At 46.6% G+C, this 22,202-nt stretch overlaps 1 protein-coding gene across 1 annotated transcript in view; it reads left to right on the forward strand.

The window, feature by feature from the left end:
* PIK3C2B (phosphatidylinositol-4-phosphate 3-kinase catalytic subunit type 2 beta) overlaps nucleotides 1–22,202 on the forward strand; it is an 858,553-nt gene that overhangs the window by 664,901 nt on the left and 171,450 nt on the right. The window lies entirely within an intron of this gene.

The following is a 22,202-nucleotide window of genomic DNA, read 5'->3' on the forward strand; positions in this document are numbered from 1 at the left end:
TCAGGTGATTGGATACTAGCAAAAAAGGAAAACTGCAGGGACATCCCCTGTGTAAACTCCCCCTTACTCCCATCTAGTCTCAGTTTTTTGCTAGACATCATCACCCCACTGAGAGATAATGTCTCTCAGTGGGGAGTGTGAATGTTTTTTTCTTTCAAAGGTTATTCTTTTAAAATTATTGGCTGTACCATAGCCACTGTAGTTTCTTTCTTCAGCTTCTCGATTGGTGGACTCCCTTGGCTGAGCTTTGGGGGACTGTGCCCAGACCCTGCCTAGAGAAGATTCAGAACCTGGCTTGTATTGTCGCTTCAGGTACTGGATCCTGCATGGGCACTAATCTTGGTACACGTTGCATCATATTGAGTTAGCTGCAGGGTTCTATACAGGTCCAGTACTGTGGTCTGCCAATGACAGAGCCATGGCCCTAAAGAATTCTATGGGAGATATGTCTATTGGGCAAAGCAAGAATGGGGCATGATTCTGATCCTGAACAGCAGCTCTATTATCAGTGGCTTGCGTGTGCCACTTTTCATCCTCTTTGCACACATTTTTCAGCCATTACCTGGCTCCTATTTTCCAGCATAGCACTCTCTGGATGCTTTCTGGAGTCAGCATCCTAAAGCTCCTGGCACAGAAGGTTTCACTCTTTTTTCTCCACAGCACAGAATGTTGTTGTTCCCTTTGGGAACACTTTGCATTCAATAAGACAGATCACAAGTGCAGGGGCAGGGGGATCAGGTCAGAGGGCCATGCTTACTCAGCTAACTAGACTAAGCTCATGGCTCCAGGGAGAGTGGTAGACTCCCTCCACAGGGCCATTGTACCTTCTGTTTGGATGGTTGCTCCCAGTCTGATTCCCCACTTTTTCTGGCACTCTACTGGCCATTCATCCGCATAGCCTTCTACCTATCCCTATTCCGCATATTAGGGATGGAGACGCACGGCATTCCCACCCTGGGTTTCATTTAAAGTCCCAAAATTCCCCCCTTTTCTACCTATCTAAAGAGGCATTTTCTGCCATCATGTCTGATTTCAAGGGCAGGATCTTGGTCCTTTTTCTTTTTAGACTGCAGATCACAGATGAAGCCCCTTCAGTTTATCATGTACCTGGTAGCAGAGCCTGAAATGATGAGGAAGGCCTCTTTTACACCTCTGACTCAGGGTCCCTGGTAGTGTGAACAGAAGGCGCAGGAGTGCAAGTGGCACGAGTGCCTGTAGGTCTTGCCAGTAGCAGAGCGGATATTTATGCCAGGCAGGAGAGTTTGTCAGTAGTCTCCAGTAAAGCAGGCGGGCTTGTAGACACCTGGTGGATGACAGACTGAAGTAGGCTGGTACTGATGACAGGCTGGTGAGGCATACACTAGTAGCCAACTATAGAACAGCAAGCACAGCAGGATGTGTCAGGAAGCAGAGTTAGGCAAACTGGGTTATACGCTGTCAAGAAAGATCGGGTACAGAGGAGCAGGCAAGAGCGCGGTCTGGGTACTAGCCGGGTCAGGAACCAGTCAGTGGAAGAGAAGCAAATGGAGCAGACAGAAGCAGAGGTCAAGGAAAAGCTGGGGTTGGTGCAGGCGGAGTTCAAAGAGTGATCAGACAAGCCTGGTCCGCAACTGAAATCAGGAAAGAAAATAACAGGATACAGGGATGGTTGAAAGACAAAGCAGCACTGATCCTGAGCACTGGCCAGGTTTAAATAGCCCATTTGGCGCCAGCATCTATCACAGGTACACACGTACACCAACGCGCACGAGAATTCACGACAGCACATGTGCATGCGTGAGTATGCCCATATGCATTACCATGTCTTCCCGCCTTCCAGCAAGCTTTCTGTAAGACCTTTGATGTGCCCGGCAGGGCCTCATCCGCTGCTGGAGCACTTCTGGGCTTCGTCAAGGACATATGACTGTTGATCATACGCAGTTCAGTTTTGCACCTTGGCCTTGGAACTAGCATGTAATAATGAGGCCCTTACTGCAACCTTTTGGATGGATTTAGCAGATCGTATAAAGGATGAACTTGCTGGCAGAAGCATACCCTCCATCTTTGATGTCTTGACCGCCCTTGCCATCCAAATCGATGTCGGCTTCCAGGAGTGAGGTCTGGAAAGGGCTTGTCCACGTCACCCCCCACTGGATCGTTTAGCACCTAATTTCCAGGAAGCTCCTTTACATCTATGCTGGCATCTGAAGAATCCATGCAGGTAGGTCAGACATGCCTCATGCCACGCCTCATGCCACAAGAGCGATCGCGCCGCCTCAAACTCAGCCTATGCCTTTTCTGCGGAGTTTACGTTCACATGTTAACGTCCTGTCCTGTCTGTGCAGGAAAACTCTCAGGTCTAAGTCTCTCGGAGTGTGGTGATCTAGACCAGAAACTGAATTCTGTCACTTTCCCTCAATCTGTCTTACCTGTCTCTATTTATTGGGCCCTGAACTCTTATCAAGTAGCTGCATATGTGGACTCTGGGGCAGCCTGAAACTTTATGGAGCAGTCCTTGGCCGCTAAATTGGGCATTTCTTGCAATCCCCCTGGAAAAGCCCCTCTCTGTATCTGCAGTTGATGGCTCTACTTTAGCTTTAGGACCCAAACAATTTAAAACTACCCCCATATCTATGCATGTTGGTGTTCTTCATCATGAGAAAATCTCCTTCCTGATCCTTCCTAAGTTTTCTAATCCCATTATTCTTGGACTGCCGTGGTTGCAAAAACATTTGCCATATTTAGATTGGAACTCTGGTCAGGGGTTGCCATGGGGCACCCAATGCTATCAGACTTGTCTCCCTAAGGTGCTTCCACCTCTCTCTGTATCGGTGGCTAAGGTCACTACCTCTCTGATGCTCCTTTAACATTATCAGACCTTCTCAGATGTATTTTATAAAAAGGCTGCTCCCCTGCCTACTTACCCTCTTTGCTGCCTAAACCACCAGTTCCTTTGCTTACATCTCAGAGCTTCAGCTCTGCTATATTCTGGATGGGCAGAGGCCCCAACATCTGTGACCTCTGTACCACCTGGGGTCCCAGCTTCATGTACCCTGTCTGCTGACATCCCCCCAGCAGCTGTTTTGGACCCTGAAATGGTTCCCACATTAGTAGCTTTAGTGCCTACCCCAGGTTCCTGTTCAGCACGGTCTGTCAAGCCCACTGTACAAACTAAAGCCTCAACTCCTATTCTCTTACCTTTGCTAACAGCCCCCACTCCCACTCCTGTGTTCTCTCTGCCAGCCACCTCACCAGACCCTTCATCTTGTTTACTGGTGTCTGCTCAAGCCCAAGCACCTGGCTTATCTTTTCCCATTCTTGCTCCTTTGGTGGCAGATGTTTCCAAGAACTCGCATCTGACAGCTTCCAAGTACAAAGTAGCTACAGATCGTCTGCACGGCATGAGTCCCAGATCTCTGCTTGGCAACATCGTCTGTCTCTCTGCTAAGAATATCTGTCTCAGAGTACCCGCTGGGAAATTTACTTCTCATGCCACTGGTCCTGAGGGAAGATGTTGGCCTCCTTCTACAGATGTTTCTGCCCCCTATTTGGTGAAACCCTTTGAGCAAAAGTTTCCTCTAAAGCTTGGCCCTAAACGGATTGGGAGGCCTGCAGATTTCTGTTGTGAAATTCTTACCTCCTTGCTGCAGATCTGTGACTCCATTTTACATGTGGTGTTTGGCTTCTCTGTTCACCTTTCGGCTTTGCCTGCTCCACTGTGGGTTTATATCCTTTTCCCTTCTTTTACTCCCTGGGTCACCTCCTTGTTTTCTTCCCTATATATACACATGCTCAGTGCAGTGCTCCTTGCCTGAGCAACTTTACAGTTCTCTGAAGTCCTGTTCGCTTGTCTCTTGTGTATACTGTATCAGACTACCTGTGTACTGACCCCGGCTTCATTTACCATCTGTGCTTGTTTGCTACCCGCTCTGACCTAAGCTTGTCTCCTGGATTCCTGATTGTCTCCTGCTGCTGGTCTCTGCATCTTCAGCTGGGTGTACCTGGGGGCCACGATCTGCTTCCAGCTTGCTGCAAGTCCATCCCCACCATCAGGGCCTCTGGTAGAAGCAGGCTGGGGCCTTGACTTGGCCCCCCCAAGTTGGCGATCTACAAAGGGCTCACTATTACAGACTCTTGACAAATTGTTTCAACATCATCTTATATTGTATAAATGTGAACAAATATATAATCTATAAACATCCCAAATGACATACAGGTGCATCTCATAAAATTAGAATATCATCAAAAAATAAATGTATTTCAGTAATTCAATTCAAAAAGTGAAACTGATATATTTTGTATAGATACGTTACACACAGATTGATATATTTCTTTCTTTTAGTTTTGATGATTATGGCTTACAGCTAGTGAAAACCCAAAATTTAATGTCTCATAAAACTAGAATATTACATAAGACCAATAAAAAAAAAAAAGTATTTGTAATACAGAAATGTTGGCTTACTGAAAAGTATGTCCCTGTACACTATAGTATGCACTCAGTACGGCTCCTTTTGCCAGAATTACTGCTTCAGTGCTGCATTGCATGGAGCAGATCAGCTTGTGGCACTGCTGATGTGTTATGGAAGCCAAGGTTGCTTTGATAGTGGCCTTCAGCTCATTGTTCATCTTCCTCGTGACATAATCCCACAGATTCTCTCTGTGGTTTAGGTCAGGCTAATTTGCTGGCTAATCAAGCACAGTGATACCATGATCATTAAACTAGGTATTGGTATTTTTGGCAGTGAGGGCAGGTGCCAAGTCCTGCTGGAAAATTAAATCAGCATCTCCATAAAGCTGCAAAGCAGAGGGAATCATAAAGTGCTTTAGAATTTCCTGGTAGAGGGCTGCACAGACTTTGGACTTGATAAAGCCCAGTGGACCAACACTAGCAGATGACATGACCCCCTAAGTCATCATGGACTGTGAAAAATTTTGCATTTCATTTGGAAATCATAGTCTGAGTCTGGAGGAAGAGTGGACAGGGAACCGAATCCAAGTTGCATTAGGTTCAGTGGGAAGTTTCCACAGTCAGTGATGATTGGGAGAGCCATGTCATCTGCTAGTGTTGGTCTACTGTGTTTTATCAAGTCCAAAGTCAGCGCAGCCCTCTACCAGGAAATTATAGAGCACTTCTTGCTTCCCTCTGCTGACCAGCATTATGGAGATGTTGATTTCATTTTCCAGCAGGACTTGGCACCTGCCCACATTGCCAAAAGTACCAATACCTGGTTTAAAAGAAAAGTATTGGTTTCCTTTTTTTTTTTTTTTTTGCTTAATCCTAATCCTGATAAGCTGCTAGCATCTACCAATTTTCCTGCCCTCTGAGAAGTGCACTGTTTCTGTTAAAATATAGTTTATTACCTGTGGGAGGGTCTACAGACTTTCTTGAGGTGTCATACCGACAATGAGCGCCTGGATTCGCCCCTCTCCGCTTGTTCCCGAGAGTTCACACAGCACACAGAGCTCCTCCTCCCACCCACCCCCCCCCCCTTCTCCCCCTTCCCTGTTGCAGACAGAATGAGCTACATTAAGCGCCCATTCAGGAAAGCAGCAGACTTCAATGAGTATAGAAAACACTGGCAGTGCTCTGTATGTCATATTCTGCTTTCTTTGTAAAACTCTAATGCATTATGCAAGGAATACATTTGTAAGAGTAAAATGCAACACTGGCTTTTGTTAGCATTGCCTACATTTTGTGTAATAAAACGTAGAGCCCATATTGTGGTTTTATCATTTCATTGTCTATTTAGATTGTTCTATGTGTTTGAGCCTTCCATGCAGCTTTCACATATGCTTAGGCTGCTTTCACTGGGAGTACAAGGGATGGGGATGAAATCAGTGGCAGTGGTGATGGGGGGATAGGGATGACATTAGTGACATTAGTGGCATTAGTGGCGGAGGGTTAGAAATTACATCAGTGACAGTGGAGATGGGGTGATAGTGATGACATCAGTGGCAGTGGTGATGGAGGGATAGGGAAGACCATCAGTTGCAGTGGTGATGCGGGGATAGGGATGCCATCAGAGGCAGTGGTGATGGGATAGGGATGACATTAGTGGTTGTGCGGGGGATAGGGATGACATTAGTGGTTGTGCGGGGGATAGGGATGACAGCGGAGGTAGGGACATAGGGATGACATCGGGGGATAGTGATGACATGAGTGTAGGTGGTGATTGAGGTATAGGAATGGCATCAGTGGCGGTGGTGATGGAGATGGTAGCGATGACATCAGTGATATATTAAATGTGATTGAAGAAAAAATATATATATAGGTGTATGTTGTAAGACATACAATAATACTCAATGGTGATATATGAACATCATTGGCAGTGGTGGTGGAGGGATAGGAATGACATCAGTGGTGGTGGAGGGATAGAGATGATATTAGTGGCAGTGGGGAGACGGAATTTGAAGAACAACCGACACATATATAGCAGGATTAAGAAACACCATATAAACAGAGTAAGCCATGGAATGGTGACTCAAGTCAGGGACGGAGTAGAGCCCCCAATCAGCCACCAGGCTGGCTGGCGGGCCCGGGCCCCCCCCCCCGGCGCCCCGTACAGGAACACACTGCGCCCCAGGAGGGAGGCGGCCCCCAACCCCCGGCCTCACCACCACACCTCAAGCCGAGGGAGGCATTGATCTTCCGGCAGTGCACTGTAAGGAGTAAAAATGATAAAGTGGGGATAAAAATAAAATAAAGAAAGAGAAGAGGAGCAGAGGAAAAGAGAAGGAAAGAGAGAAAGAGGCCAGGTAGCCCGCAAGGGCCAAGGCAATAGCAAGGAAAGAAGTAGGAGAAGAGATTAGTAGTGGCGGGTAAAAATGGGGGTCTGCATCCAGGTCCGTCTGTCCCAATCAGGGTCTTTTCACACCTCCAAGCCCCCGAGGGGTCAACGGCACTCCCCCCTCAAGGGGGGCCTGCCAAATATCTGAGCCAAGGCTCCCAGGTCTTATCAAACAAACGCATTTTATCATTAAGTAGCGCCACCATCCGTTCATTGATCATGATCCAGGTCAGCCTAGCTTTGAGCAGTTCAAGCGGTATTACAGGAGAGCGCCAGGAGCGGGCGATCGCAATTTTAGCAGCTGTGAATATAAAAGCTATAAGGCGTTTAGTAGGTTTAGACGCCCCCTTTATCTGCCTACCCAATAGGGCTTGTTGGGGGTATTTCACCAAATTAACCTGCGTCAAGGAATAGATTAAATTGTACGTGTGGATCCAGAAGCGCCTTACTTTTGGGCAAGCCCACCAAGTGTGGAATACAGTACCCGCTTGTCCGCATCCCCGGAAACAATCGGGGGACGCAGTGTGAACCGCCGCCGCCAACCTGACCGGGACCATGTACCAGCGGATGAACACCTTGTAGTTAGCCTCTATCAAGGAAGTATTAAGTAGGAATTTAGAGTTAAATTGTGCTAAGGAATTCCATTCAATGCGATCCAAATTCATTCAGATCCTCCTCCCAGCGGAGCATGTACGGAAGTTTAGTATCATCATCGTGCAAGTAATCAAGGTTTTAAAGGAAGCTCAGGGCTGCTGCAGCCAGGAACTTTACAAACATACATTGCTAGATAAGGGCTAAGGAAAAAGCCAGAGAGAGTAACTTGGCTACCTCTGAGCCAAGTTCCTTAAGGACTTGGGGGTGTAAGCCATCAGACCCTGGTGACATGTTTAAATATAGCTTTCCTATTCTGTTTCAAGCCCTGTTTTGTGAAAACCACAAGGGTGCTTCTCTCTTCTCAATATTTGGCCACTTCCACTTGTCAGAGTGGGGTGTCTGTCTGCCTTATCAGCTTTGTGGTCCCAAAAAACTCTGTTAGGGTCCAAAGTGGCATTACCAGTGGAATTTTTGACTCTGCCTTCTCCCTGCTTCCTGCTTTCAAATTTGCCTCCTTCTTGGCAAAGACGAGGAGATTTTCTTGCTTCCCTTCAACACCTTCCCTCTCAAGGGGTCATTACCACAGTCCTGAATTAGGATTGTTTTTAAGATATCCACCTATTGACAGTTCTCAAGACAAATAGAGTTTGGCCCATACTGGAACTGAAATCTGTCAACCTTTACCTGCATGTTCAAATGTTCTGCATTGGAATCATGAAGGTTGGTTTTTTTTCTTCTTCCTTCAAGGCAATTTTCTGGCCTCAGTAAACATCCAGAATGCCTACTTGCATGTTCCCATTTTTCCTTCTTACTAACGCTATCTGCCTCTTACTGTGGGTACTCACCAAAACCAGTTTGCCGCCCTTTTCTTTGGACTTGTCTGCGTCCCCCCAAGATTTACACCATAATGCCTGCTCTGGTTCTGTTCATCGGGGATACATGTTGTGGGTTCTTGATAAAGAAACAGTCCTCCCTAAATCTGACAGACTATTTCAAATGGACAGTATTGACTCTGTAGAAATTTAGTGGAATCTTCAAGTCCTCACTGAAAATGACTCATTGATTGGAATACATGGGCCTGACAGAGGATAAGGCCTTATCCGATATCTTTCTGCTCTGGGGCAAAATAAGTGTGCAAAATGGGACAAATATTTAAAGTGTTTGTTCACCAATGCCAGAAGTTTGCCAAGCAAAATAGGTGAGTTGGAAGCTCTGGTGCACGAGGAGAACTATGACTTAATTGGTATTGCTGAATCTTGGCTTCATTCTTCACATTACTGGGCTATTAATATTCCTGGCTATGCTCTCTTTCGGAAAGACAGGGTAAAACGGAGGGGAGGGGTGGTGGTGTTTGTCTCTATGTTAGAAGTGATCTCAAAGTGAGTGTTAAAGATAACCTAGTTGGGGGGGTGTGGCCGCCGCACAGCAGCATGGACGTCTGAGCACACAGCTCCGCCAGACCAGGGAGAGAATCGACATCCATCGGTGCCCCAGCACTTCGCATAACAGCCTGCTCCTCACCGATCGATTGCTGGACACCCCTGCCTTCATTACCGATGGCCAAAAAGAAGGAGACTGGCCAGCCACGGCAGCTCCAACATTTCTTTATGGCCCAGGAGAAGCAGCGCAGCCAAGATGGCGGCGGCTGGTCTCCGGCCTCATCTAGCGGGACATCTCACTCCTCCCCCAGCCCTCCACACTCCTCTGCACAGAAAGCGGGACAACCACAGTCCCCTGCGGCCTCTACCCCGATGTCCAGGAGCCCTGTAAAAAGTAAGCCCAGACTGTCGGAGGACATGCAAGCTGTGGAGGTAAGCCAGGGGGATCTATCATCCATGAACTCTACCAGGGAACTATCCCCAAATATCAACTCCTTTCCTGCTAGTGAGAAACCGGGTTCTAAAACCAAACTTAAAGACATGATGATGTCCCTGCGGGCTTCTATGCACGCAGATCTCATGGAGTGTGTCAGCTCCTTTAAGGTGGAGGTGCAGGCCTTGGGGGGACGCATGGACAGAGTTGAGACCAAGAGGGGTGAGTTTGCTGCTTCACATAATGAGCTGATTGACTCTCATTACACACATGAAGATGAGATTGAAAGGCTCAAATCTAAAATCGCTGACATGGAGGACCGTTCCAGGAGGAACAATGTCAAAATTAGGGGGGTCCCTGAGTCCGTGCACCCCAGTGACTTGGGTCAGTATGCACGTGACCTTATCCTTGCAGTCCTCCCCAACACTCCCATATCTGAACTTGTCATTGATAGAATCCATCGCCTACCTAAGCCCTCCTATTTACCGGAGGAGATCCCCCGGGATGTCATAATGATGGTACACTTCTATCAGATGAAAGACAACCTCATGTCAGCGTTTCGGAAACAAGCTCCTGTCCCGGATACGTACTCCAGGCTCCAACTGTTTGCGGACCTATCGCAACATACCCTGCAGAAACGGAGGGCCCTACACCTGCTGACCAAAATTCTCAGAAACCACTCTATAATTTATAGATGGGGGTTCCCTGTGAAGCTCACGGTTACATACAACAACAAAGCTCACGTTGTCACCACAATGCAAGATGGCCTAGACCTGCTTCAGACCTGGGGTATCCTCCCAGACCAGGAGTCTACTCCTCCGGACGCATCTCACCGATATCTGTGGACTGGCAAACAGTTACCCACAGGAAAAAAGGGAAAAAGCAGCCCAAGGGGTCGCCACCTCAAGCTTTTCAACACAGGCCCTCTCCCTGAGTCTGGCCTTTGAGCCCACCTTACTCCCCCCCATGATTATGTGCAGTATACCTGCTCATGAGTTTGCTCTCAATTTTTTACCCACATCTCAAGCTTCTCAAGTTTGCTCTCTTGTTTTGTTGTTCTCTTTCTTTTTCTTTTTTGGTCAGCAGAAATGCACTACAAACTGCAACTACTACAGTACGATACCCAATGCCGAGGGACCCAGCCCTTCACCTTCAACTGTGGCTCCTCAGGTGGTCGTCTCTGATACCCTTCCGAAGATTTAATGATCCAGGTAAAGTCATCTCCTTCCATACACCTGCACAATGATTGTAACAATCACCTCCTTTAATGTACACGGTCTCAACCATCCTGCTAAGAGAGCATCTATGTGGCGCGAGGCCCTGAAACTCAAGAGTGATCTCCTTTGCGTGCAGGAGACTCATTTTCAACAATCTTCAGCCCCCGCGCTGTCTCACGGCAGCTTCCCACACATTTACACAGCCTCAGCTAGTTGCAAACGCAAAGGCGTACTAATAGCGATAAAAGACTCGGTTGCTTTCTCCTCACACAAGATCATACCAGATCCACACAGACGCTATCTACTACTACAGTGTGAACTGAATAATACTCCCTTTACAATCCTAAATGCATATGCCCCCAACACGCATCAAGTGCGTTTTTGGAGAAAAATGTTTTGCATGTTGGACAAGCATAAATATGGTTCTGTGGTGGTCTGTGGAGACTTTAACCTGACGGCTGATCCCTCCTTGGACATCTCCTCCTCGCCCAAACGTTCTCCTCCTGCCCTACAATCCCTTTTTCACGAGGTGGAGCTGTTCGATGTTTGGAGATGCCACCACCCGGGAGAACGGGATTACTACTTCCACTCCTCACGACATAATACTTACTCTCGTATTGATATGATCCTTGTTGACAAACGCTTATTGCAACTGACCCAGAACTCGGACATTCATAACATTACCTGGTCTGATCATGCACCAGTATCCATAACCTTGCAGGAAGCTCGTTCTCCAGGTCCAGCGTATCTTTGGCGGGCGAACACACAGGTTTTGGACTCTCCTCAACTCGCCTCTCAAATCGAGCGGCATCTTGAGGAATACTTCTCACACAATGCAGGATCGGTCTCTGACCCGACCGTAGTTTGGTGTGCCCATAAGGCCTATATCCATGGGATCCTTATTAAAATGTGTGCGCGGCTTAGGAGGCGGAGGGCACGGCAGCTGGACCAACTCTTGGCTGAGATTAAACGATTAGGACCCCTGAATAAAACTTCTCCAACCCCCCGTTTGGCCCAACAACTAACCAAACTTAGGTCTGATTTGAGAAACCTTCTAGTGGAACAGCAGGACAAATATTTTAGAGCTCTTAAGCTTTCCCACTACTCTGCTGGCAACAAAGCCGGGAAGCTACTAGCAAACAAACTTAAAGCTAAGCGCATTAAGAATAGGATAGCTTATCTATTAGACCCTGCCACCAAGTCAAAAATTATGAACCCTCAAGAAATAGCTGATTCATTTGCCAGCTACTACGAATCCTTGTACAACTTAAAAAATGATCCTTCTACCCCCTAGCTGACTGACCAAATTATTTCAAGCTTCTTAGCCTCCATCGACCTACCTATACTTACCCCTTCCTACTTGCGAGCCCTAAACGCCCCAATATTACACACTGAGGTGGAACGGGCCATTCGTGCACTTCCTTCGGGGAAATCCCCTGGCCCCGATGGCCTCCCTAATTTGTACTATAAAATGTTTGCGCAGATTCTTAGCCCACACTTAGCCTCGATGTACGCGGCTGCTGTGGCCTCTGCCTCCTTGCCAAGAGAATTGCTTCAAGCGTATGTTGTTACATTGCCTAAACCTGGAAATGAACCTACGTCTCCTCCCAATTTTAGGCCGATATCTTTGCTGAACACTGATGTAAAATTGTATGCTAAGGTTTTGGCCCTTAGTCTTCACCCTATATTACCTGATCTTATTAATCCAGACCAGTCCGGGTTTGTTCGGGGACGCCAGACCTCTGACGCTACAAGAAGGGTTATAGGGCTCATAGACAGGGTGCCTTCTCTGCTGCTCTCTTTGGATGCAGAGAAGGCATTCGACCGGGTCCACTGGACTTGTATGACTAGGGTGTTGCAGCGGTTTGGCTTTCAGGGACCCATTTTGAGCGCAATTTTAGCGCTCTACTCTAACCCTTCCGTAAAGGTATATACTTCTAACATGCTCTCGAGGGCATTCCCTATTACAAATGGAACGAGGCAGGGCTGCCCACTATCTCCTTCAATCTTTAACCTCCTTACTGAGCCTTTGGCTGAAGCAGTCAGATCTTCTACTCACATCAAAGTCCTTGTAACCCCCTCACAATCTCACGTCATAAATCTGTTTGCGGACGATGTTATTATTTTCATGAAGGATCCCGAGAAATCATTAGCAGCCACACACTCGCTGTTGCAGCAATTTAGCCTGGCTTCTTATTACAAGGTTAACTTCACAAAGTCCTTGATCCTTCCCTTGGGTATCTCTCAACAACTTTGTAGTAAGCTACAAACATCATACCCCTATACCTGGAAGCAAGACAATATACCTTATTTGGGGATTCTACTGACCCCTAGAGTGGATCAATTGGCTGCAACTAATTTCCCCCCTTTGATAACTAAAACAACGCAGGAATGTCATGGAATCACGAAAACGGAACCTACTTGGTCTGGCCGCCCTGCCTCGTTCTAAATGTTTATCTTACCCGAAATTCTCTACATATTTAGATATTTGGTGGTCCCAGTTCCCCGTAGCATTCTTGCCTCATTACATACAGCATTAAAGGGGTTGGTGTGGAGGGGGAAGAGACCGAGGAGCACCCACTCCTTCCTCGTCAAGCACTGGTCCGCGGGGGGAATGGGTATGATTGATGTCGGAGACTATCTCCTTGCTTCACATCTAGCCCAATTGAAACATTGGGTAGCCCCAGGGTCCCATACAGTGTGGAGCACCATGGAGGCGGACGTCTGTTCTCCCCTTCCCTTGCGGACAGTGCTTTTGGCGGATATTTGGCGCCCTATGCCGCTAGGGCCTCGCTGTTGTCGTGGCGGGCGTTCACAGCCCATGTGCTACCACCATCCCTGCAAACACGGGTCCCTAAACCTATTGGAGAATTGGAACTGGTTATACCTCACACCTCCTTTAAAAATTGGGCTGACAGGGGCATAACCAATGTGGATCATATACTACTGGGCAATGTCCTTAAATCTTTCCCTAGCCTACAAGAAGAATATGCGCTTCCTTCCTCCGAACATTATAGGTACCTACAGGTCGCACATCTCCTCCGCTCTTTGGCATCCCCACATATCCACCGTCCCTCACGGGGTTGGACGTTCCTGCCGGGCAGTTTACGCTCAGTTAAAGGAACCTCCCTTTTCTACAATTTCCTTAAAGATAAATTGGATTATTGTAAAACTGTCCCCTTTGTAAAATGGGAGGTGGATCTGGGGGAATCATTTACTGATGAGCAGTGGCAAGCAGCCTTCCGCTCTGTTAGACAGGCTTCCTCTTGCACCAACCACTGGGAATTATCCCAGAAGATTAATCTGCGTTGTGTGACAGGAAGTCAGGTAAATCTGTGGATGTAGTCACAGACAGGAGATACATTTCCACCTGGTTTAAAAAATTCACCAATTACTATAGGGTGTCGACTGCAGAGATAGCCAGCAGGAAGTTGAAAACCATTCAGCTGTTCAGAATGAGGAAATGAAGGCCTCTATAATTTGTCCAAAGGAAGTCTAAGGATTGCTGCCTCCTGACGCTGTGTGGGCATGGGGAGAGGAGGACAGTCAGATGTGTGCCCCCTGAAAGCTGTGTGAGCATGGGGAAGACCTCCTGAAGCGATGTGCGCTGAGGAGGGTAACAAGTGTGAAGACTACTCGAGGTGAGGTCTTGGATCGTTTCTATGTGAAAAGAAACCAATGGACATATCCTGTGTGAAGGGGAAATTAATTAAGACTGAAGACTGCTCAAGGTGAGGTCTTGGACTATTTCTATGTGGAAAGAAATAAATGCACTGTTTGCTATGTGAAGAGACAAGCAAAGGAATGGTTGCTATGTGAAGAGTGTGAAGAGACAAACAAAGGGATGTTTTCTATGTGAAAGGAAAGTCCAATGAACATGTGCTGTGAGAAGAGAAAATAAATGGACTATTGAGTGTCTTCTGTAGGATCAGCAAAGTTTGCCCAACAGTAGGTTGGAGACAGACTCCGTAGGTAGGTTCCTGTATGTGAGAAGGTAGCCGCCCACAGTGGCAAGGATTTATTTTGTGTTTTATTTTTATTTTGATGTTTTTGAGGCTTGCACTCGTGTGAAGAAAATTGCAAGACTAAACCTTACACTGTTTTCAACCACTTCTCGGCTATCTCCCTGTGTAACGAACCCCCCAAAGGGGTCATCCACACCCGCCACCGAGCAAATCTCTCACAGTTGGTATCTCACACCATACCACCTATCTAAGTTTGTACCCAACTATTCGCCCCTGTGCTGGAGAGGGTATGGCGAGGTGGCCCATCTCACCCATGTATTTTGGTCTTGCAGACACCGAACTAGTTTTTGGAATAAAATCTTCTCTATAATTTCGGATATCACTTGGGTGCTAACCCGCCCCTCTCCAGCGCTGGCGATATTGAATGTGGGGATTGAACAGTTTCCTACTGAATGCAGCTCCATAGTTACCCATATACTTTTAGCCGCCCGTAGCCTAGTAACTAGTAGGGATGATCGAACAGTTCGGGTCCACCATCGGTTTGGCCCGAACATTGGGTGTTCGAGGTTCGGCCGAATTTAGAACTTTTTGCCCAAAAAGTTCGGAATTTGGCAACCAGAACCGACCAAAATGCAATGCTTCAGGAAATGGGCTTTAAAAGCCCGTGATTGGACCAGAACCATTGGCAAAAGCCAATTGAGGGGGCAGGAGAATGCTAGGAATGTGATTGGAGTGACTAGGGGGTCCCTAGACCAATCATTAGTGAATACGCCCCCCAGTATATAAGATCGCCCCCGCCATATTCCTAGCATTGTTATACTGGACATGGAAGAGAGTGGAAGCAGTTCTGTTAATTTTACTTTAAAAGTGTCATTTAGCTATTTTTAGTGTGAGGAAAGGGATATCTAGTGTAGTTAGAGTGCTCCTTTACACTTAAGTTAGCTTCAAAAATTTAGTTTCTGTAGGGAAAGTGTTAAGTGTAAAGGGACCGTAGTGTAGTGTAGGGTTAACTGACAGTGACTGCTATGGAAGGGTGACAAAACCCTTCCATAGCAGGGTGACCGCTATAGAGAAATGATCATTTCTCTGAGTTGCTTCGGGACAGGCATATGGCTTCTCACCAGCAAGCATTTTTCATGCTGCAGGGGCTGCCACTGCCAGTGCTTTTTTGAGGACATGTTTGATGTCAGACATGACATCTGAACATGTGTATAGGGGGTATATATACACATATATGTCTGTATATATATATATACCCCTAGACATATATAGGTGTGATAGTAGCAGAAATATATGCTTGCGCTAATGAAATCATTTACAGTAATATATTTCTGCTACTATCACACCTATATATGGCTAGGTGTCTATATACATATAATTATGTGTGTATATATACCACTATACACAAGTTCAGATGTTTTGCCAGCCTCAAAAGAACCCAAAAAAATGCCAAAAAAACGCTAGCGTCAAAAAAAAAATGCCCAGGTGTGTTTTTGCTGGCATTTTTTGGGGGGTTTTGGAGGCAGGCAAAACATCTGAACTTGTGTATAGTGGTGTATATACACACATACATATATTTATATACACACCTAGACATATATAGGTGTGATAGTAGCAGAAATATATCCTTGCGCTAATGAAATCATTTACAGTAATATATTTCTGCTACTATCACACCTATATATGGCTAGGTGTCTATATACATATAATTATGTGTGTATATATACCACTATACACAAGTTCAGATGTTTTGCCTGCCTCAAAAGAACCCCAAAAAATCCCAAAAAAACGCTAGCGTCAAAAAAAAAATGCCCAGGTGTGTTTTTGCTGGCATTTTTTGGGAGTTTTTGGAGGCAAGCAAAACATCAGAACTTGTGCACAGTACCACTATACACAAGTTCAGATGTTTTTCTTAACTGCAAAGAACCCAAAAAAATGCCTGCTTTGAAACCGGCAAGGTGTGAAAACCGAGGAGAGAAGCTAACCCCCTGAGCTGAAAGTTTTCTAATACAAACAATCCTTTTTTTTAATGGTTCTGGACATGCTACAGAGCTGAAACTTCACAGGTACACCTTTTAGACCCCCCAGACACAAAATTACACAAAACAAAGTTCTTTAAAAATTGTCATTTTTGATAAAAAAAAACAATTATTGAAAAAATTAAAAAAAAAAGAGATTTTTTGATTTTTTACTTTGGATTTCAGATCTGGGGGGGGGGGGTCTAAAAAGTGTACATGTGAAGTTTCAGCTCTGTAGCATGTCCAGAACCATAAAAAAAAAGATCGTTTGTATTAGAAAACTTTCAGCACAGGAGTATGGCTTCGCTGCTGTAACACCTTGCCGGTTTAATAGAAGGCATTTTTTTGGGTTCTTTGCAGTCAGGAAAAACATCTGAACTTGTGTATAGTGGTACTGTGCACAAGTTCAGATGTTTTGCCTGCCTCCAAAACCCCCCAAAAAATGCCAGCAAAAACACACCTGGGCATTTTTTTTTTTTTTGAAGCTAGCGTTTTTTTTTTGTCATTTTTTGGGGTTCTTTTGAGGCAGGCAAAACATCTGAACTTGTGTATAGTGGTGTATATACACACATACATATATTTATATACACACCTAGCCATATATAGGTGTGATAGTAGCAGAAATATATTACTGTAAATGATTTCATTAGCGCAAGCATATATTTCTGCTACTATCACACCTATATATGTCTTGGTGTGTATATAAATATATGTATGTGTGTATATACACCACTATACACAAGTTCAGATGTTTTGCTAAATGTGAGTACATTTTACTATATCTAATAAAGACCTTGGTATTCAGATGGAGAGCACTATATATGTCCCCTTTGTTTTATATATACACCGAGTTCTGAGTTTGATTGGAGTTCATCCATCCCCACCTGAGTGATCTATGTTGGGCTGTCCGAGTGAGCTAGGAGAGGATAATCCCCAGGCTGCTACAGCTGATATATGCAATCTTTGACCCTTTATGGGTCTGTGGCTGAGGTGAGAGACCAATCTAGCCGGTGGTGTGATATATGCACAGCGGTGTTTGTGAAGAAATTTTTATGATTTTCTTACCACTTTTGTTTTTTTACTACTTTGTTGGTAGTTTCTTCTTTTCACCTTTATTTGGACACTTATGGACTTTATTTTAGACTCTCTTGATATTTATTACACCATCAATATCACCTGTTTATATATTAAGTATTTCTGGCGCAGCACTTTTATAGGTATTTGCATATTATTTGTGAGGTGTTACACAATTTGTGTTTGCAGCCGGATTATTGCACTATTTGTATACTTATTTGCACCAGTATTAATTTGCTGTTTCAATTGTCTTTCAAATATTTTTATTGAAGAAAATAAAGCAATACTAACTGTTGAATGCAGTCACTAGCAATAAACAGTGAAACGAGATCAATCTGAACAATGCAGAGTAGCAATGAAATATGCAGAAGAGCATGTACTGGCCCACTAAGAGCAACAACCAAAGAAAAGGCCTGTTATGTGTACCAATAACCAGGGACCAGTGGTGGAAAGACCTCCCCAGATCCTTCCGGGAGCCAAGTGGAACCATGTGGGGATGAGGAGTTAATATACAATTAATTGGCGAGGGAAACCCCGGGCCCCAAGCACCCTGGAGGGTTGCGACACATTTGGGGACCAGGTCTCTCACCAGTACGCAACAGGGATCTCAGCAGAAGAATCCCTGAGCAGGTACAGAGGCAAATGCAAAGGGAAGAGGCTCCACAAGGAGGAGTGGGGGGAAGCCCCACGCCTTAAAACAATATACATAAAAATAAAAGGTAATACAAAAAACAGACAAAAAGAGTAGAAAGGTAGGGGTAAGGAAAACGGAAGGAAGATGGGGAAGGAAATCAGGAAGAGGAGAAAAGAAGGGAGGGCAAGTCACCGGGGTACAGTAGGTGTGGTAAGTCAGGGAAGTCTACAAGGTAGTATGCAGATATTGAGCCCTTGGATCCCAAACAGCTTCGTATTTAGCTAATCGGTCCTGGAGGATTGCCACCATTTTTTCTTGGGCCATGATCCAAGAGATCTTACGTTTAGCAGCATTAAGGGAGACCAAAGGTCGTTTCCAGGACTTAGCCAAAGTGAGCTTCGCTCCCAGGAGCATGAAAAACAATAGGGCTGACAAGCTCTTAGGGTATGTCCGTGGGAAGTCATGGAGGAAGGTGATGTGCCGGGGAACATAAGCGCTAAACGGGTCGGTACCAGATACCACCGAGTCAAAATTTTAACGTTTGCTTCAATGAGAGTCGTGTTAATGATGCCTTTGAAGGATCTATGAAACATACGGTGCCAATCGTCTAGCGAGTAAACTGTCTGTAAATCACTTTCCCATTTGAGGGCATAAGAGGGCTTGTCTAAGGGATCCATCAGGGCTGCGTATATGGTTGAAATGCCCCCCCTCAACTCCGATGATTCAGAACACCACCGCTCGTAGGAGGTCAATCTTGGAGGTACCCGTTTGTCCGACCACATTGCGTGCAGAAAATGGGAAATTTTAAAAAAACTGAACTTTCTCTGTCGTTCATTGACAGACGTAGTCCTCTTTGATTCTCATCAATAGGGTTATGCTGCCTCCACAGGAGTAGGACTAGGCAGAAAGAAAAACGTTCTGGCTCCACCCCAGGGGCAGTCCCAGAGGGTATATCCTCCCTCTCTCTGCTACAGGATGTCAGTTTTTTTCTGTCTAGTCAGGAGTAAGGACCTAAGTTCCTTGCTGGGATCTTTTTGGTCCTGGCAAGATTTTTTAGAAAAAATATTTTTTTTTAGGTAGTTTCTCCAGTTTTTTTTCCTGTGAGATCTTCAAGCAAATTACGCCGGATCTGGGCGACGGGCTGGATGTTGAGATCCAGTGGTCACCCCAGCCGGCCTACGAGCGCGCGCAGACCATAGCATCACGCTTTGTCGGCCGCGACACATTCAAGTAAGTATGCGGGACCGGGCGACGGGCTGGATGTTGAGATCCAGTGGTCACCCCGGTTCAGCCTACGAGCGCGTGCAGACCATAGCTCCGCGCTGGGTCGGCCGCGACAGAGTCCCATTGGAGGGACTGACCTTACGAGTTAAACGTCTCGCTTGGACGCCAGGAACCAGAGAGTCAAGGCGTCCGGATTGGTCGACAGCCCCCCACTTCGGTGGAGAGGGTACTGTGAAGAGAGGGTGCCTGTCAGTCCGGTATGGTGAGTAAATGTTTCCCTTTCCTCTCTGCGAGGCGTTTTGGGATACGGGCCCCTCTATACATGGTCGGATTCTTTCTGACACTAAAGTCCCCCTTGTAACCTATGTTAAGTTCACATATCCTCAGTGATAATGTGCTCGATGGGCAGCGGACTTGGTTTGGGAGCTAACATTCTAAACCAGCAGGCTTGGTTTGTAACGGACTTCTGTACTATAGCATACATAGGAGGTATAGCCTACCTTGACTGTAGTGGATCGTCAGACTCCCGCAGGCCGACAATCCGCCATTAGCTTGGAGCATGCAGGCTGCTGTGTTGAGAACGCTACATCGGCAGTCCGCCGCCATTTTGCTGTAGACCAGGTACACAAGCGTCCGCAGGTCACGCAGGCCGCCATTTTTTTGGAGCCTATTGTCTCCTGCATGGGTGGCGGCCATGTTTGAGGTGCCCAGCTAACCTCGAGGAGCAGCTGGGAACGCCGGAAGGCATACACAGGGGGCGGAGCCACTTCCTTCTACCCGGGAAACCTAGCACAGGACTTCCCAGTCTGCACAAGACAAACGCTGACTGCAGTTGATAGGAAACTTCTCTGCATCGGGTGGTGAGCCTTTGGGGTCCCTCTCTCTCTCTATGGGGGTCAAGAAGCAGGTACACTGGGGGGGGGGCGCTATTGCGCTAGTGGGATACAGATAAAAAAAAAAAAAAGTTTTATTTAAACTGACGTAGTCTTCTTGATTCACAAGAACTGGGTTATGTTGTCTCCGCAGGAGTAGGACTAGGCAGAAAGAAAAAACGTTCTGGCTCCACCCTAGGGGCAGTCCCAGAGGGTATATCCTCCCTCTCTCTGCTACAAGGAATCAGTTTTTTTCTGTCTAGTCAGGAGTAAGGACCTAAGTTCCTTGCTGGGATCTCTGGTCCTGGCAAGATTTTTTTTTAGAAAAAATATTTTTTAGGTAGTTTTTCTCCAGTGTTTTTTTCCTGTGAGATCTTCAAGCAAATACGCCGGACTGGGCGACACTAGTGGTCACCCCAGCCGGCCTACGAGCGCGCGCAGACCATTGCATCGCGCTTGGTCGGCCGCGACACATTCAAGTAAGTATGCGGGGCCGGGCGACGGGCTGGATGTTGAGATCCAGTGGTCACCCCTGTTTCTGCCTACGAGCGCGTGCAGACCAGAGCTCCGCGCTGGGTCGGCCGCGACGGAGTCCCATTGGAGGGACTGACCTTGCGAGTTAAAAGTCTCGCTTGGACGCCAGGAACCAGAGAGTCGAGGCGTCCGGAGTGGTCCACAACCCCCCACCCTGGTGGAGAGGGTATTGTGAAGAGAGGGTGCCTGTCGGTTCGGTATGGTGAGTAAATGTTTTCTTTTTTCCCTCGTTATGAGGCAGTTTTGGAATATGGGCCCCTCCATACATGGTCAGTATCTGTCTGACACTAAAAGTCCCCCCTTGTAAATACAGCATGTGTTTGGTGGGAAGTGGACTTGGTTTGAGAGCTAACACTCTACCCAGCAGACTGCAGTATTGCAGCAGACATAGGAGGTATAATCCTACCTTAATTGTAGTGGACCTCCTGCAGATCGATAAACCGCCATTTAGCAGAATGCAGGTGGATGTGCTGGGAAAACGATTTCGGCAATCCGCCGCCATTTTTCTGTAGACCAGGTGCATGAATGTCCTCAGGTCACGCCAGCCGCCATGTTTTTGGAGTCTATTGTCTCCCGTATGGGGCGGCCATGTTTGATGAGCCCAGCTAACCTCGTGGAGAGCTGGGAACGCCGGAAGGCGTACACAGGGGGCGGAGCCACTTCCTTTCTACCCGGGAAAACGAACACAGCTCTTTCCAGTCTGTAAAAGACAAACGCTGACTGCAGTGGGTTGGAAACTTCTCTGCATCGGGTGGTGAGCCTTGAGGGTCCCTCTCTCTCTCTGTGGGGATCAAGAAGCAGGTACTCTGAGGGGCGCTATTGCGCTAGGGGGATACACATAAAAAAAAAAAAAAAAAAAAAAAGTTTTTTTTCTGGCAGAGGTGTCCTGAGTTAACATGGACCCTGCCACTCATGTATCTCCACCGGATCCCCTCGAGGTGTCTGCAGGATCCTCCAGCACCCCACTGACGATTGAATCATTGTCAGCTATTATGGAAACTTTTGTGTCCCGGGTGGAAGTGGCTTGTCAGGGACAGGGCGCAAGAAAGCGACCCCCGCCTAACCCCATATTATCTGAAACTTCGGATTCAGAATCTGAGCCTATTTCTGCAGTTGCAGGTACCTCATCTGGAATTGGTGTCTCGGGTACTGTCTCTTCAGACAGTGAGGAGGATGTTTCGGCATCAGCCATAGCCCGAGAGGAAGCGTTGGTAAACGCACTCATTGTATCTGTTCAAGAAACCTTAAGATTACAGGGTACTCCGTCGGAAATAACTGAAACTGAAATCCCCTTTGGGACTAAAAAACGCATCAAAGTGGCGAAGGTTTTTCCATTGCCCAAATGTTTTGGCAATCCAATCAAAGAATGGAGTCTGCCAAAACGCACTTCTGCTATTTCTAAACGCATTAACAGGCGTTATCCGTTTGAGGAAACCCTCATTAAGAAATGGACAGAACCACCTGTGGTGGATTCACCAATTGCTAGATTGA

The sequence above is a fragment of the Pelophylax lessonae genome, assembly GCF_965119305.1.
Source record: "Pelophylax lessonae genome assembly, chromosome: 2".
NCBI classification, from domain to species: domain Eukaryota; kingdom Metazoa; phylum Chordata; class Amphibia; order Anura; family Ranidae; genus Pelophylax; species Pelophylax lessonae.